This window comes from Pseudophryne corroboree, chromosome 6, assembly GCF_028390025.1.
Source record: "Pseudophryne corroboree isolate aPseCor3 chromosome 6, aPseCor3.hap2, whole genome shotgun sequence".
In the NCBI taxonomy this organism is placed as follows: Eukaryota; Metazoa; Chordata; class Amphibia; order Anura; family Myobatrachidae; genus Pseudophryne; species Pseudophryne corroboree.
Genome location: NC_086449.1, coordinates 807,485,377 through 807,504,231, shown reverse-complemented (window position 1 = coordinate 807,504,231; position 18,855 = coordinate 807,485,377). Strand labels below are relative to the sequence as shown.

Sequence of the window (18,855 nt, the reverse complement as noted above, 5' to 3'; positions counted from 1 at the left end):
TATTGCGAATCTTTCGTCCGCAATTTTAAGAAGTTAAGATTCACTCCCAGTAGGCGGCGGCTTAGCGTGTGCAATACTGCTAAAATCGCCTTGCGAGCGAACAACTCGGAATGACCTCCCTAATGTGTTCTTTACAGGCCAAGAGCTAAGCAAATGCTACGGCTTTACCATGGAATACTGTATCTAGTCCTATATCGATGTACAGTCAAATCTGTTAGAATTTCTCCGCAAACTAAAAATGTAGAATAAATATCCCACAGGACAGCCCCCTCCTGCTAGTGACCTCATTTCCTGTTCCAGAAATGAATAACAGATGTACAATAATTAATGATTGCACATTTTGTAAAAAAAAAAAAAAAAAAATGTCTGGAAAAATTAAGGGATGTGGTATAAAAAGCCGACATTCAGACTGCTGACACCAGAAGACACTGTGGTGTCATGTCACCATAGACAGCACTGATACTTACATAATGTTGACAATAATATAGAATGGTGGTTGCTCAAATCAGTTTATCGGTCCTTCACAGGTGCATAAAGGAAAAATGTTCACCCAGCATACTGCAAAGTACCAGCAATGAGTTTTGAATACTAACTGATAATAGAAATACAGAGATCTCAGCATTTAGACCAGAGGTTCTCAAACTCGGTCCTCGGGGGCCCACACAGTGCATGTTTTGCAGGTAACCCAGCAGGTGCACAGGTGTATTAATTACTCACTGACACATTTTAAAAGGTCCACAGGTGGAGCTAATTATTTCACTTGCGATTCTGTGAGGATACCTGCAAAACATGCACTGTGTGGGCCCCCGAGGACCGAGTTTGAGAACCTCTGATTTAGACAGTCAGAGTGTTGACAATGCATTTTCCCATTGACAGGCGCACTAGCCATAACACTAAACCTAAGCCTAATGAATGTTGACACGTTGAATGTCAACTTTCTGTCCACATCCACGTCGACATCCTGAATGTATAGCCGTTTCATTAAGCATTGCACGGATTATTAACTCCTTTAATTCCAGATGTATGTTAAGGTTTCGCTATCAGGAGCAGCTATGATTTTGAATCTGAAAAGTATCCCTTAGGCTTTCCGCTCTCGGCTGCAGAGGATAATCAGGAAACTTCTCTTTGTAAAGTTTTTCTTCAAAAAGAATCACAGATCAAACCTTCCCTGTGCAAAGCAGGTGGCGGCGGTTTATTAGGACGTATGGGCATTTGCTATCTAGGTGAGACTGGGGAACCTTAAAAAAGTTCTTAATGACACTGAAGAAATACAAAAAGCACTTTGTGTTCCCACTGAATGAGGATTTTCAGCAAGAGGAGTATAGTCCGGGTTAGACAAGCTCGGCTCTGGGTAAGTGACATTCAATTACAACAAGGCAGAACTGACTTAAAAAAACAACAACTTTTAATCTTGGGCCTTGAAATGATATTGAAAACCTGCAGCAGACGGCACAGCGCCAAATATGTTTTGGTTATTTCATGAATCCGTTTAGCACGAGACTTCGTCCTGACCTTATCGCTGGGTGTCTGTAGCTTCCCGTGTGTTCTGAAGAGCTGGTAAAAGTAACAAAAAGTTGTCGAGTGAGCAAACTTCAGACAGAGAGGAGGGTGCTTCCCCCCCATGGTATTCCCCCCAGCACACTGACTATTACCTGTAACAATACCTGAACCTATCTGGTAATAGAATTTCAGAGATATTGGTCATATGTGTTTACAAAGACACGAGTGAGCAAACTTACCAGGTTATGCGAGACTATATGGTGTGCCCGCCTTGAGACACTCCTGCTAGGACCTTTTTGGGTGTTACCCTATTGTTGGACCTTGTTGAGTGTTGCCCTATTGTTGCTGGGAGTGAAGGGTCCCCCATAACAGTTCAAGCTTCAGGGTCTCAAAAATGCAGGTCTGCCACTGGTGGGAAAAGCCACCAGAATGTTGATATTGTCTGAGGATGGGGGTGCAAGTATGGTGGTATGGGGCGTTACTACGTACCAGTAAGATATTGCCATGCTTGCAGTCACTGCTCTGCTGTGTGTGAAGAGAGAAGAACGCAGCGCGCACCCTCCTGCCCCTCAGTGGTCATTCCGGTCTCTGGCGGCGGCGTGTATCTCTAATGAGAGCTCGCAAACCGGCAGTTGCAGCTCCTGATTGGCTGCTGGACCGCGAGCTTTGATTGGCTTACGACCCGGCGCCTGACTGGAAATACACGCCGCCGGAGACTGGACTGAGTACTGAGGGGCAGGAGAGGTGCATATGTGTATCTGGCACTGTGGGGGCATATGTGTAACTGCCACTGTAGGGGCATATCTGGCACTGTGGGGGTATATGTGCATATGTGTATCTGGCACTGTGGGGGCATATGTGTATGTGGCACTGTGGGGTCATATTTGTATCTGGCACTGTGGGGGCATATTTGTATCTGGCACTGTGGGGGCATATGTGTATCTGGCACTGTGGGGGTGTATGTGTATCTGGTACTGTTAGGGCTAGGCTGAGGATAGGGTTAAGCTGCGGTTAGGGTAAGGCTGTGGATATGGTTCGGCTGAGGCTAGGGTTAGGGAGGGTTAGGCTGTGGTTATGGTTAAGCTAAGGATAGTGTTAGGATTAGGCTGAGGATAGGGTTAGGCTGTAGTTTGCTAGGCTGCGGATAGCGTTTGGCTGAGGATAGGGTTAGGCTGAGAATACGGTATGGGTTAGGCTGCAGTTAAGGTTAGGGCTAGGCTGATGATAGTGTTCGGGTTAGGCTGAGGATAGGGTTATGCTGAGGTTTGGGTCAGGCTGTGGATAGGGTTAGACTTTGTACAGGGTTTGGCTAGGCTGAGAATAGAGTTAGGGTAAGGCTGTGGATAGGGTTAGACTTTGTATAGGGTTTGGCTAGGCTGAGAATAGAGTTAGGGTAAGGCTGTGGATAGGGTTTGACTGAGGCTAGGGTTTGGCTGTGGTTAGGATTAGGCTGAAGATAGGGTTAGCCTGCGGTAAGGTAGGCTGCGTATAGCGTTTGGCTGAGGATAGGGTTATGGTTAGGCTGAGAATATGGTAAGGGTTTGGCTGCAGTTAAGGTTAGGGCTAGGCTGAGGATAGTGTTTTGGGTTAGGATAGAGTTAGGAGTAGGTTGAATATAAGGTTAGGGTTAGGCTGTGGATAAGGTTAGGATTAGGCTGCGGTTAGCTAGGCTGCGGACAGCATTTGGCTGAGGATAGGGTTAGGCTGCGGTTAGGACTAGGCTATGAATAGGATTAGGGTTTGGCTGAGGAAAGGGCTAGGCTGTGGTTAAGGTTAGGGCTAGGCTAAGGATAGAATTAGGGTTAGGCTGTGGTTAAGGTTAGGGCAGGCTTAGACTTGGACCAAAATATGCTAAAAACACGGGCCCTCATTCCGAGTTGATCGGTCGCAAGGCGAATTTAGCAGAGTTACACACGCTAAGCCGCCGCCTACTGGGAGTGAATCTTAGCTTCTTAAAATTGCGACCGATGTATTCGCAATATTGCGATTACTAACTACTTAGCAGTTTCAGAGTAGCTCCAGACTTACTCTGCCTGTGCGATCAGTTCAGTGCTTGTCGTTCCTGGTTGACGTCACAAACACACCCAGCGTTCGCCCAGGCACTCCCACCGTTTCCCCGGCCACTCCTGCGTTTTTTCCGGAAACGGTAGCGTTTTCAGCCACACGCCCCTGAAACGCCGTGTTTCCGCCCAGTAACACCCATTTCCTGTCAATCACATTACGATCGCCGGAGCGAAGAAAAAGCCGTGAGTAAAAATACTATCTTCATAGTAAAGTTACTTGGCGCAGTCGCAGTGCGAACATTGCGCATGCGTACTAAGCGGATTTTCACTGCGATGCGATGAAAAATACCGAGCGAACAACTCGGAATGAGGGCCACTATGTCCATATGCCGACTGTTGACCTTCCCAATGTTGATATTCTGGCAAATTAACATTATGTCTATGTCGACAGTGTGAAACTTAACACAGCACGCCAGTATAAAGTCCATGTGGGCCACTCAAATGTTGACATTCCAACCATGTTGACATTTTGGTGTCAGCAATCTGAATGTCGTCATTTTTTACCACGCCCTGTGGAATGGTTGGTGGAATTAAATGACATATGAAGGTGCTGAGAATTCTGTGGCTAAGGCAGGTAGCTGGATTATAAATGAGTGATAGATCCTGCCTACGTGGGAGAATATAATACATTCACAAACATACCTTACATCAGAATAATCCTGATTAAACATTGAATGCACAGGTTTCTCTTACTGCAATGCGGCAACTAGGAGACCAAGTACATACACCCAGAAGGAGACAATCCCATACCTCCCAACATTTCATCTGTACAAAGAGGGACACACGCGCGTCAAAGCTGCGCGCCCTCCTGAAAAAGGGGTGTAGCCTAAGAAAGGGGGCGTGGCTTCGTGGAGGACCCGCGATCGTGAGCCACGCCCCGTTTTCGTCACTGAGGGGGCATGCACAGCGCTCTGTGAGCCGCTGTCATGCCCCCTCTCCCTCTGACTCCAGTGAATAGACACTGTGCGCATGCGCAGAGCGTCTATTCACCGCTGCTCTGCTAAGCAGGGCAGCGAGAGACAGAGCCTCCCAACTGCCCCCCCCCCCCCACCGCGGGACACTGTAGCCCGCGGGTGGGACAGCGGGACAGTCCCCAAAAAACGGGACTGTCCCGCGAAAATTGGGACAGTTGGGAGGTATGCAATCCACGTTAGGCATGTAAACCCTCATACATACAGATGGAGCCTCATCTAGGCGTCTCTGCTGCACCTAGGTGCACCAAGTCATATTAGCATAAGCCTTTCATCTATTGTTCTCAGCTGCAATACAATACAGAGGGAACAATACAGCAGGGAATTAAGGGGGTCATTCCGACCCGATCGCATGCTGCGCTTCTTCGCAGCCATGCGATCGGGTCAGAACTGTGCACGCACGGTGGCCACATTGTGCAGGCGTGTCATTGCGGCAGCGACGCCGATAACGACGAAAGCAGTCACCATGGCGAACGCAAGAATATTGACAGGAGGTAGGCGGAACCGGGCGTCAAGTCACCGTTTTCTGGGCGTGGAGATCCAAACACAGGCATGTCCAGGCGTTTGGAGGGCAGATGTCTGACGTCAGTTCCGGGACCTGCAACGCTGGATTGATCGCACAGGATAAGTAACTCTTACCCTGGTCTTGTTCTACACAAAACTTTTTTTGCATAGCAGGGCTGCACAAGCGATCGCAGCCTTGCTATGCAGAAAAACACTCCCCCATAGGCGGCGTCTAGTTGATTGCACGGGCTGCAAAAAGTTGGAGCATGCGATTAACTTGGAATGACCCCCTAAGTCCGACTGCCCTGGCTCAGTTAATCCTATTAAAGGGATAGATGAGGAGGACTCCAACTGTATGCCCCGCTTACAAACACACACTCCACTCCCTAGGACTAAATCACTAACGCAATAATACAACACACATCAGAATAATACAACACACATCAGAATAATACAACACACATTAGAATAATACAACACACATCAGAATAATACAACACACATCAGAATAATACAACACACATCAGAATAATACAACTGATAATGTCAAATATTACCTTAAAATATAAAGCTATACTCTGTTACCGTGGAGTCGCTATGGCCGCTAGACTTATTACACACACTACGGACTAAGTACGCTATTGGCGTACTGAGTACTGTATGGGTACGCACTTAGCGTAGCAGACGCTAAACCGTGGGCGCGACGCACGAGCGGCACGTACGCTCACGAATTCACGCTTCGTACCAAGCACGCTATTGGAGTACTGAATACCGTATGCTACGCTATTAGCGTAGCAGACGCTGCGCCGTGGGCGTGAGACACGAGCGGCACGGACGCTCACAGAATGATATACAGTAAACCTTGTTAATAAAACAATGTAAGGATATGCTTATACTCTAAACCTTAGTAGTCAAATATTGTAATGATGGAACGCCTAAAAACCTTAACAATGCTTATGCTGTTCTAGCGATTAAGACGCTAAGAAAGCCCTTTGCAGGAAAGTGAAAACACAACACCGGGTTTTGCTAAACCACAGGGCTCTAACACCGCAGTGGATTATTCAGAGAAAAAGGTTAAACAGTTACAAGTTATACACTACAAGCTAACAAGGAAATCTAACAGAGTAACAGAATAATGATGGCTACAGAGAATATACATACGTGGGGAATCATTCGCAAGCGCAACCTGGATCCAGTCCTCAGCTATTCAGGTAGAAAGCCTTCAGAGTCTTTGTGTCCGGCCAGGCAACAGTGGTCTTTATATACACAACATACATTCACAATACAATGGTCCCTGTAATCTCATTGTTCATTGGACACAGGGATGTGTCTCTACATTACAGCAAAGGTCATAGGTGGATTTGAACAGGTAGGCGATGTCCTTCCCCAACTGCTCTGGTGGGAGGTATCCTCTGGATTCCCGCCGCATGTGTAATTTACAGCAAATACAGTTAATGTTCACAATCTACTTCTGTACATAACTATACGCAGGGGCGAGCCATCCTTTCCTAACTAACACCGGAATGTTACCCTTAAAATACCCTACAGCTGGATACTAGACATCACCTTTCATCCTTTTTCTGACCCTTCCTATCATGCAAAGAGGAATCTCTCTGTCCAGGAACTGTTTAAACTAATCATACTCGCTGACATGGTCTAAGGGAATAATATCTACAAAATGCACTATTTGGGTTAAATATGCTACGTTCGAGTCGCACGCTACACGCTCACAAACTCCGCCGTAAATACACATATCATACGCACGAGTCGCTAGAGCGTCTCTTACGCAACTTGCGGGTATGTGTACGCACGGGGGACCAGGTGCACGAGCAGCGTGAATGTGCATGAGGGGTTAGTACAAGGGATATGTATCATGATATTTTTCGACTTTGACAGTCCACCCTTTGGCAGTCAACAATAACTGCCACTATCTAAACAATTAAGCAGAAAAATATACAATACAATGAAATACCTATAAATGATTGGGTGGAGGGAGGAGAGGAGAAGGTGGGAAATGTATGACCTAGTGGGATAGTAAAAGCATGTATGTATGAAATTCATGTCTGGGGGGTCATGTATCATCGTGCCGTACATGTTCTAGATAAGCTTCGAGGTATTGCGAAGTATACATTAAATCCTTCTTATCCCATATTAAGGGTCTGTAAGTGGGCCAATAAACACTTCTGAGCTCTTTTCGGCTTCTTGTTCCAACAAATGGGGTGCACATTAGTTGATGATACATGGAGGGGGAAAACATGTGAGTGCTAATATATGTATAGAGAATACAAAAAAGAAAAATTGGTACTTAGTACCTCCTGGCGCCAATTTTAAATGCTCAGTAATTTAAAATCAGTCTGTCTGCAGCTCTCTTAAATTAGAGGGACCACCACGCCCTCCACAAGTATAGAAGTACAAAGAAAAACAACTAAGAAAGCGCTGACACACTATACAATATTAAAATACACTCACTTTTTATTAAAATATGTAAAATACATAGGACTGTTCCTAGACTACCTTTAAATACTATATTACTATAGTAATCCTGATCAATCCCTAACAGTAAATAGACAAATGAGTTCCCTATAACAGAGACGAAACTAGGGGGGGCTAGGGGGGCATGTGACCTGGGCGCCAGACTGGAGAGGGCACGGAGACTGTCACTTGAATCCCCCCTAACGCCCCCTCCCTATGCAGCAGCGATAGTTTAGAGCCGGTGGAACTCGAGCGCCAGACACTGCTAGCTGCTGCCGAGACAGATACACTGCATCCTGAGATGAAACTGAAAATAAACTACATCTCCCAGCAGCCATTGCTGCCGGGAGGTGTACTTTACTTTCAGTTTCATCTCTGCAGGGTGCTGTGATCAGCGCAGCAGAGCCGCATCAAGAGGGGGCACAGGGGACAAATTACTAAACACCCCCCCCCCCCCCTCAGCCCACTGCCACTGACTTTAATCATTGCAGCCACTGCTGCAATCTGCAATGCACAGGAAATTCCGAGGTTCGAAAAGGGGGCGGAGCTAAACGGCACTGTGCACACAGTGCCACCATGCCAGCCAGCAACAGCATGAGAGGGTGGAGAGGAGAGGAGCAGTACAGCCTAAACAGTGAGTATAACTCAGGGATGGGCACTGTATGTGTGTGACTGCTATATGTGTGTATGAATGTGCGCATGTGTGTGATTGTATGTGAATAGGTGTGTGACTATATATCTGTATGGGTGTGGTATACGTGACCGGGCATACCGACGCCAGTATCCCGGGAGCGGAATGCTGTTGGAGGGAGGTGGTGGCGAGCGCTGCAAGCCCCTTTGCAGGTTCGCTGCACTCGCCACGCTGGGGTGGGAGTGGTCCTTGTTGGTCGGCATGCCGACCGTCGGGATTGTGAGGGGGCGGGATTGTGCATACAAGGTACGGCACTCCCAGTGCAGTATGAATTACTTCGCTGGTGTCCTCACAGGTGTAAGTAGATACAGAAGCAAAAGGTGCGGCACTGCAGCTGATTCTCCATAATTAAGAGACACACACGGTCCTGCGTTTCAGACGTGTGTGTCTCTTGATTATGGAGAATCAGCTTCAGTGCCGCACCTTTTGCTGAGATATATATATATATTTATATATATATTTATATATATATATATATATATATATATATATATATATATATATATATACACGCACACTTTAATACAAGGGGGGGGGGGGCGCTAAGTTAATGGTTCGCCCCGGGTGCCAAAACTCCTAGTTTCGGCCCTGCCTATAATCACAGCACTATAAGTTTTTGGCCAAAAATAAATATAATAAATTTATACAGCAGAATTAGTGCACTTAATACAGCCAGATGTTTGGATGGCAGCAAAATATAATAAGTAACTTTGTAGTAGTAACTGTTGCTACTACTACTACAAAGTTACTTATATTTTGCTGCCATCCAAACATCTGGCTGTATTAAGTGCACTAATTCTGCTGTATAAATGTATTATATTTATTTTTGGCCAAAAACTTATAGTGCTGTGATTATAGGGAACTCATTTGTCTATTTACTGTTAGGGATTGATCAGGATTACTATAGTAATATAGTGTTTAAAGGTAGTCTAGGAACAGTCCTATGTATTTTACATATTTTAATAAAAAGTGAGTGTATTTTAATATTGTATAGTGTGTCAGCGCTTTCTTAGTTGTTTTTCTTTGTGCTAATATATGTACCTATATCACCTGTCGACTATGTGTGTCACTACCTGAAGATTGTAGAGATAAAGATAAGAAACATATGTCACAAATACATTCAAATGATAATGTGTGCAATTGTCCTTGGGTGTCTGTTGAAGTCTTGTCCGGATAGGTGTATCCTTGCTGTGGGTGATAAGCAAAGTCTTTCAACTGTCCATACGAAGTCTTTTAAAGGCTCTAAAGTGTCTCGCAAAGTCTGTGGAAATGTCCATCAAAGGTCTGTAGAAATGTCCATCAAAGGTCTGTAGAAATGTTCATCAAAATCTTCTTCCGAGTGGATGTCTTTTTACCTTGGAGAAAAACAAAGGAGAAACGGGTGAAAGAAACGGACCGTGGAATCACGTCTTATCACAGCATTGTCTCAATTGATGGGTCATAAATGAAACCAGTTGTTGTAACAATGCCCTCGCTCCTCAAACTCATCACTTTGGTACTGCGCTTGCACTGCATTAAAATCCGAACACATCTAAATATCAAACCAATCATTATGACAACTCCCAGGATACAAAAGAGAAACTTTCCTACATTCACAATAACATTTTGAGCCCATTCTCCTAAACCTGAGAACCAATTGCGTGGGTTCAACCATGAAACCCAGCCGATCAGTTCATTACTCACAGCAGTAAGGGTAAGGTTGTGTCTCCTTCGGAACTCCCACTTCAATTGCAAGATATCATCCATCTTTTGGTCTATGACCTCGGTTGGGTCATCAGTGCTGTTTGTAATATACGTACAGCACTTCACACCATACTGAGTTGCTAGGGTGAGACAGTACCCGCCTGTCACCGCTGTGATGTAATTGAGAACCATCCTGTGCTGGATCAGTTCCGTTTTGTAAGCTTGCAACTCCCTCCCAGTATACCTGAAGGTGTCATCATACATCTCGGTGATATTGTCTATCAGGTTCGCAAGCGCATGAATATACCTAAAATATATAATTCCTCTGGCGGTACGGGTGATATCTAACGTGAGTAGGTATTGAATCCCGGTGGATTCGTGGATCAAATCAGAGGCTGCGTGCTCTGTCCTATCTATAAGGTGTCTCTTAACAATGTGTTCGTAGTGAGTGTGAGTGTAAGTAGCTTGAGCATTGCGGTGAACGTCTTTCATCTTATTATCGGTAATGGTCATTACTTCTGGCAACACTCTTCCAATGTAACACAATCCCTCTGAGTTTGGGGCAAGCCACTTATAAGCCTTCCTCCCACATATAAAATAAGCATCATCGGGGAGAACATATGGGACAGAATATGACATCACCATATTGCAAACCTTCCAGGTGAAAAATCCTATCCCTAACTCTCTCATTTGTTCAGTACACGTATCAGGCTGTATGATATGCACACAGTATCCTGGTGATACTTCTCCAACCCGCATGGTCCTACTTCCTAGAGTATACCTGTACCGAAAATATCTCCCACCGTTGGCTATTTGGCGTATTGTTATGAGCCACGGCTGTGGCTCATTTCCATTTTTGCATTTTGGTTATGTATTTTATCTTATACTTCTGTTCATGTTCCCCGTGGGTGTCATGGGGTGCTCGGAGCTCACCCTTAAGGAGGGGATACTGTTATGAACCACAGGTAGTGGTTCATTCCTATTTTATGTTTATAAAGTTGTCTTGCATGCCAGGATTTCCTGTTGCTCTGTTTTAGAATACTCTTGTCTGCTGCCGCTGGTGAGTCTGTGTAATTGCAGCTTGTTCCCATGTGTTCAGCCTCACCTGGCTGCTAATTGCATCTTGTCAGTTTGGAGTCATGCAACAGGGCAGCTGCATGAGATTATTAATTAGGCCTCTCTGTTATATGCTGGCTGACTGCAATTCACAGATGCTGGTGATATTTCTGGGTATCCAGTCTGCTTGAGTTCTGAGCTTGGTTCCTGCTAGTTCCTGAGCTTCCTGTGTCGATTCCTGTATCAGTCCCTGTGTCGATTCCTATGTCTGATCCTGTGTCCTGCCGTGAGGCGTTCCTGTCCTGAGGTCCAGTGCCTTTGCCTGTGCCTGGTCAAGTTTCTGGCTTCTTGGTGTCCACCGGTCTTTCGTTTGGAATTCTGCCTGTCCTCCAGTTCTTAGAGTCTGTGTCAGCAGCATTGGGAGTTCCTGTCCGTTTGCCAGTATTCGTACCGGTTCCGTGAGTAGCGGCTCTGCCGCGTCCGTTGGCCTAGGCCGCTGTATTCCATTATTATTTCTGTCACTGGTGTTTTGCAGAGGGTTCTGCTTATCTGCTTATGCTGTCACCGCCGGTACACAAAAGTATTGTGTGGGCGTGTGGTCAGCATTTCGTTTGTTGTTCTTTTCCTTTGGCGGCAAACCGCACATACATTTAGTTTTAGGCTAGTTAGTAGCCCCTGGCTTTTGGTTGTTTCAGTAAGAGTGCCCCTTGTTATCACCCTGTCTCGGTACACTCTTTGTCTCTCATTAAGACCTGAGGGGGCATCGAAGTTGGGCAGACGTAATCAGCCCTTCAAACGCCCTTCAAATGGGCTCAAGCAACCATAGTCTCGCAAGAGTGTACTGACAGCACGGGCGAGACAACGGAGATAGGGCGCCAGGGGCTATTCCCTTTCCATTCCCCTTTCCCAGCATTACGTTCCAGTGCTCCGGACCTTGCAATAAGATCTCCTCAGACCAGAGTGCTGGAATCATAACACGTATAAGTTCTTGGTCTACGGGAATTCTATCGGCTCTGTGTGAAAATGCCATGGTTTGGTTATTCCATGTCACTTCCCAATTTCCTGGCTTTCGGGGATTGGAAATGTTAAAACATACTAAGGACCTATCCACATGATATTGGTGGAGCTTCAAACTAGGAGGCCTAGAAATATTAAATTTCTTGTCCACCGGTCTCCCACCCCTTAATTCAAGTACCTCATCTAGTGTTAAAGGGTACGGTACTAGTCCTGACTTGCTCTGACCTTGAGGTACTTGTGAGCACACCCAGCATTCCGTTTGGTTTAAAACCTTACCCACTAATGAGTGACAGTCACTCAATGGATGACGGTCCATGTTGATATTAAGGCTGGACTGACATCTCTGGATGCACCCGTCCCCAACTATGTTTTCACAATTCCTACAGATACAATTCTCCTCAGCTAACAATCCTTCACAGTGTCTCCTAGTGTCATGACTACTAGATCGTTTTCTGATACTCGCCTTTGCTCGGTGACTGTGTTGCTCTTGGAATTCTACTAATCCGTCCTTGTCATCAGAACCCATTCCAGATCGTTTCTCGACCACTCTGGTACTCTCACCGAAATAGACTGTTCTGGTCAACAACAGGGTCAACAGGAAAACCCGGAACGCAGTCTCTTGGGGTAAGTCCATCTTGCAGGAGGAGAAAGAAAGAGTGGTAATGGGAGGTAAAGAAAATAATAGAAGGAAAAGAAAACTGGTACGATAACCGCCTCTAGTCTTTTTGTTCTCCTTGCTCAGATGCCGTCTCAACAGTGCTGCCTCTCAGTCTTCCCGAAACGGACACTCCAGTGACACTTTCCGAGTTAGCGACTTTTCTGTAGGGAGCATAAATCTTGCATTACCATGTGTTTAACTGTTGTGTGAAATACCATCCGTAGAACATGAAAAAACAAAAAGAGAGAGAATCAAGAAAAAAATTGTCAGGTTTCCGTTCACCTTCAGGCTGTCATACCAACATGTCTATCGGTATCTCTGCACAGTCTTCCCCCACCAGTATTTCCACTCTCCACCCTCTGTGCATGGCCAGGCACAATGATGCTGGTGAGATATACCGGGGTTGGGCAGACCTCTAAAAAGACAGAGTAGACATGTGACATTTGAGCTGTAGTTCTGTCGGTGAACGTCAGAGATGAAGAGGAAACATTTAAAGATAAATCACAGAGTTTACCTGGCCGCCCCTGTATCAACAAGGAATGACCTACCAATTACATCAACTTGGTGTTACGATTCCTGTACTCCAGACTGGAGAAGATCTTATGGCAGAGATCTGAGTACAGGAATGAAATACAGGTTGTGGGAGCTGGAGAGCCTAGTAACCCCTGGCGCCCTAACTCCGTTGTCTCACCCGTGTTATCAGAAATCCCCTGCGAGACTATGGTTGCTTGAGCCCATGGCAGCCGCGTTCGAAGGGCGGATTATGTCTGCCCAACCCCGATGCCCCCGCAGGTCTTAATGGGAGACAAGGGGAAGTCCGAGACAGGGAGATAACAAGGGGCCCTCTGACTAAGCAACCAAGCCAGGGGTTACAAGCTAACTTAACTAAATCAAAAGGTATGTGCGGACTAGCCGCCAGGGAAAAGGACAACCAAGGATCCACGGATCCGACACTCCTATCCGGCACCGCTGGACACCAGAGTGGATCTTGTGGAAGCGGAATCCTCCGCAAAGCTCCAGAACTCAAAATAAACACAATAATAAATAGTAGCGGACAAGCCGCAACACACGGCTGCGCCGCGACTCACGAACACCACCAGATGTTAAAGGTGCTCGGTCAGACTCCAGGAACAGATGGTAACTTCCGAGTACTGGATCACTGAGAACAGGAACAAACGAACAGACCGGGACTGGGAACTCTCTCTGCAGCAAAATCAGGCAAACAGGAAGCTATCACCGGCGTCTGTGAGGAGTCCTGGGAGTGCTTTTAACAGAGAGTCTTCCAATCAGCTGTTTGGAGGCTGATTGGATTAAATGCCATGCAGCTGACAAGCTGCATGGCCAGGGAAACAGATGAGTGATAATTACAACATGCCGTGCAGCTGCATGCTACACAGCCAGGAAACCAGTGATGATATAAACTTAGACCCAGCAATGGGGAACACGATCCGACAGTGGCGTCCCCGTTGCTAGGCGCCGGCCGCACTGACGAGCGGACCCTCGGCGCCTAACAGTACCCCCCCCTTGAGGAGGGGTCAAGGAACCCCTAAATCCGGGTTTCTGAGGAAATTCTTGAAAAAATGCCCTTTTGAGCCTTGGGGCATGAAGGTCCTCATCTAGGACCCACGACCTTTCCTCAGGACCATAACCTTTCCAATGCACCAAAAAATAAAGCCGACCCCGGGACAGCTTGGAATCGAGAACCTTCTCAACCACGAACTCCTGCTGACCCTGTACATTAACTGGTGATCTCCCCTGAGGTTTTTTACGAGGAAATCTGCTAGATGAAACATATGGTTTGAGCAAAGAGCAATGGAAGGTATTTCCGATTCGTAACGTTTTTGGTAGCTGTAGCCGGAAAGCAACTGGATTGACTTTTTTGATAATGAGAAATGGTCCAATAAATCTAGGACCCAATCTGGCTGAGGTTTGTCGAAGTTTGATATTGCGAGTCGACAGCCACACCCTGTCTCCTACTCTAAAAGTGCACGGCCGCCGGAACCTGTCCGAAAATTCTTTTTCCTTGAAAGCTGCTTTTCTGAGAGCTATGTGCACTTTTTTCCAAATAAGTTTAAGATGAGAGGTCAGGGCCAGAGAGGAGACAGAGGAATGTTGGAAAAATGAATTAGCTCTGGGGTGGAAACCAAAAACTGCAAAAAATGGAGACACATTGGTGGAGGAATGACAGGCATTATTATAAGCAAACTCTGCCAATGGAAGAAACTCAGACCAGTCATTTTGGAGTTTGGCCGAGTACAAACGCAAATATTGTTTTAAGGATTGGTTCACTCGCTCAGTCTGTCCATTTGATTGTGGATGATAACCGGAGGTTAATGATAATTTCATTTTTAACGAAGCACAAAAAGACTTCCAAAACTGTGCAATGAATTGTGGACCCCTGTCAGAAACAATATCAGTGGGTAACCCATGGAGTCTGAAAACATGACGGAGGAACAAGACTGCCAATCCCTGGGCAGATGGCAATCGGGGAAGACCAATAAAATGAGCCATCTTACTAAAACGGTCCACTACCACCCATATGACTGTGCATCCAGCTGACAGAGGGAGATCCACCACAAAATCCATGGAGATATGCGACCATGGTCTAAGAGGAACATTCAATGGTATAAGTTGACCAATAGGCAAAGAACGGGGAACTTTATGCTGTGCACAGACCTGACACGAAAAAACAAACTCTTTAATGTCTTTAGAAAGACCAGGCCACCACACTGAGCGGGATACCAATTCAAAAGTTTTAGCGACTCCCAGATGCCCTGCAACTTTGCTATCATGAAATTCCTCCAAAACAGTTGCTCTCAAAAACTCAGGAACAAAAAGACGACCAGCAGGAGTATTTCCCGGAGCTTGATGTTGAAGCAGCTTCAATTGAGAAAAAACATCCTGTGTGAGACCTGCCTGAATGACTGAAGGCGGAAGTATGAGAGTAACAGGACTGTTGTCTTGAGCGGGAAGAAAACTGCGTGAGAGGGCATCTGCCTTGGTATTCTTGGAACCAGGTCTGAAGGTGATAATGAATTTGAAACGAGTGAAAAATAAAGCCCAACGAGCCTGTCGGGCATTCAGTCGCTTAGCTGATTCAATGTATTGAAGATTTTTGTGATCTGTCAAAACAGAAATGGTATGGGTCGCTCCTTCAAGCCAATGTCTCCACTCCTCAAAAGCCCATTTAATAGCCAGCAACTCCCGATTACCAACATCGTAGTTGGATTCAGCAGATGAGAATTTCCTGGACATAAAGGCACAAGGATGTAACTCAAGGGAATCTGGATCCTTCTGAGAAAGGATAGCCCCTACACCAACCTCCAAGGCATCTACCTCAACGCTGAAAGGCAATTCTGGGTTGGGATGTCTAAGGACAGGGGCTGAGACAAAGGCTTGTTTCAAGGCCTGAAAAGATACTTTAGCTTCACATGACCAATTGGTAGGATCTGCTCCCTTCTTAGTGAGTGCCACAATGGGAGCAACTATGTCAGAGAAAGAGTGAATAAACCTTCTGTAGTAGTTCGCAAACCCTAAAAAGCGCTGAATTGCTTTTAAGTTGGTGGGTTGCGCCCAACTCAGGATGGCTTGGAGCTTCTTAGGTTCCATTCGGAATCCCCGAGGGGAAATAATGTACCCTAAAAAGGATACCTCCGTGACGTGAAATTCACACTTCTCCGGTTTGGCATACAAGTGATTTTCACGTAATTTCTTAAGTACCTGACGCACCTGGGTAACATGTTGTTCTAAAGAGTCAGAATAAATCAAAATGTCGTCTAAATAGACCACAACGAATCTTCCCAGAAACTCACGGAGCACATCATTGATGAGATCCTGAAAGACTGCCGGAGCGTTAGATAGGCCGAAAGGCATGACCAGATACTCATAGTGACCTGATTGAGTACTGAATGCCGTTTTCCACTCATCCCCCGATCTGATTCTAATGAGATTATATGCTCCTCTCAGGTCAATCTTGGAAAAAATAACAGCCGAACGTAGCTGATCAAAGAGGACAGAGATCAGAGGCAGAGGGTAAGTATTCTTTACTGAGATTTTATTCAGGGCTCGAAAGTCAATGCAGGGTCTGAGGGAACCATCCTTCTTCTCTACGAAGAAAAAACCTGCACTTAAAGGGGATTTAGATGGCCTGATAAACCCTTTCTCAAGACTTTCTTTCACATACTCATTCATGGCCACAGTTTCAGGACCAGACAATGCATATAACCTTCCTTTAGGCAACGTGGCACCAGGAATTAACTCAATGGTACAATCATAAGGCCTATGGGGAGGCAAAATATCCGCATTGCCCTTGGAAAACACATCCAAAAAATCTTGGTACTCTCCAGGAATATGTGCGGACCTGGCAGCAGCTACTCGGATAGGAAGTGTAATACATTCTTTATCACAGATGGTACTCCATTGTAGAATCTCCCCAGACTGCCAATCTATGATGGGATTATGAAAGGCCAGCCAAGGGTGACCCAGAACCACAGGAACTGCTGGACAATGGGTAAGAAAAAACTCAATCTTTTCAGAATGTAGAGCTCCCACCGAGAGCAAAACAGGAGGTGTACATAGAGAAATAACCCCATTGGATAAGGGACTCCCATCTAAACCATGCATGGTGATACACCTACTTAAGGTTAACTGAGGAATACCTAAGGCCTTGGCCCATGTTAAGTCCATAAAGTTTCCTGCAGCTCCACTGTCCACAAAAGCAGAGACCGAGGAACAGAGGCTGTCATAAGAAACTTTAGCAGGAACCAATAGTGAATTATTTGAGGAGATGAGCTGTAGACCAAAGTGAACCCCCTCACTATTCACTTGGTCAGGAAGTTTCCCGACTTGTTTGGGCAACTACGGGCAAAATGTCCCTTACCTCCGCAGTACAAACACAGACCAGAATTTTGCCTCCTGGTTCTTTCTTCCGGAGACAATTTGGAGAGACCAATCTGCATAGGCTCCTCCATGTCTATCGGAACGGAAGAAACACAGGGAAAAGAAACTACAGATGCCCCTTTCTCAGTCCTCCGCTCTCTGAGCCGACGATCTATTTTAATAGAGAGCTCCATGAGTTTATCAAGGTTCTCAGGAGCGGGATACTGAAGGAGGCTGTCTTTTATAGATTCAGATAAGCCGAGGCGAAACTGACTGCGCAGGGCAGGATCATTCCAGCCACAGTCGTTCGACCAACGGCGAAACTCCGTACAATAATTCTCTGCAGGATTCCTACCCTGTCTTAGAGCACGCAACTGACTTTCTGCGGATGCCTCTCTATCAGGGTCGTCATACAATAGCCCTAAAGATTTCAAAAAAGCGTCTACAGACGATAAGGCCGGATCGTCTGTCTTTAAACCAAAAGCCCAGGTCTGAGGATCCCCCTGAAGCAGAGAAATTATAATTCCAACCCGCTGAGCCTCCGTACCTGAGGAAACTGGTCTTAAACGAAAATACAGTTTACAAGACTCTTTAAAATTAAAAAACTGTTTTCTATCCCCAGAAAAACGGTCAGGCAGATGCATTTTTGGTTCAGGGATGACCCTCGGGGAAGTCCGTAACAGATCTTCCTGTGAGCTCACCCGGAGGGACAGATCCTGAACCATCTGGGTAAGTTCCTGAATCTGACTAACCAAAAACTGGCCAGGATTTGGCCCAACACCGGTGGGATTCATGAGGCCGACAAAATTCTCCCTACTGGATAAGTGAAAAAATTAACTCCTGTTGAAATTTTTTCTTTTGTCTGGCCGGTGATAATGTTACGATTCCTGTACTCCAGACTGGAGAAGATCTTATGGCAGAGATCTGAGTACAGGAATGAAATACAGGTTGTGGGAGCTGGAGAGCCTAGTAACCCCTGGCGCCCTAACTCCGTTGTCTCGCCCGTGTTATCAGAAATCCCCTGCGAGACTATGGTTGCTTGAGCCCATGGCAGCCGCGTTCGAAGGGCGGATTATGTCTGCCCAACCCCGATGCCCCCGCAGGTCTTAATGGGAGACAAGGGGAAGTCCGAGACAGGGAGATAACAAGGGGCCCTCTGACTAAGCAACCAAGCCAGGGGTTACAAGCTAACTTAACTAAATCAAAAGGTATGTGCGGACTAGCCGCCAGGGAAAAGGACAACCAAGGATCCACGGATCCGACACTCCTATCCGGCACCGCTGGACACCAGAGTGGATCTTGTGGAAGCGGAATCCTCCGCAAAGCTCCAGAACTCAAAATAAACACAATAATAAATAGTAG

At 46.1% G+C, this 18,855-nt stretch overlaps 1 long non-coding RNA gene across 1 annotated transcript in view; it reads left to right on the top strand.

Moving 5' to 3' along the window:
• Positions 1 to 7,865: 7,865 nt before the first annotated feature.
• LOC134935762 (uncharacterized) overlaps positions 7,866 to 18,855 on the top strand; it is a 214,661-nt gene continuing 203,671 nt past the window's right edge. Inside the window, exon 1 of the long non-coding RNA XR_010180392.1 lies at positions 7,866 to 8,144. This is a non-coding gene — a long non-coding RNA (uncharacterized LOC134935762). The remainder of the gene's footprint in view (positions 8,145 to 18,855) is intronic.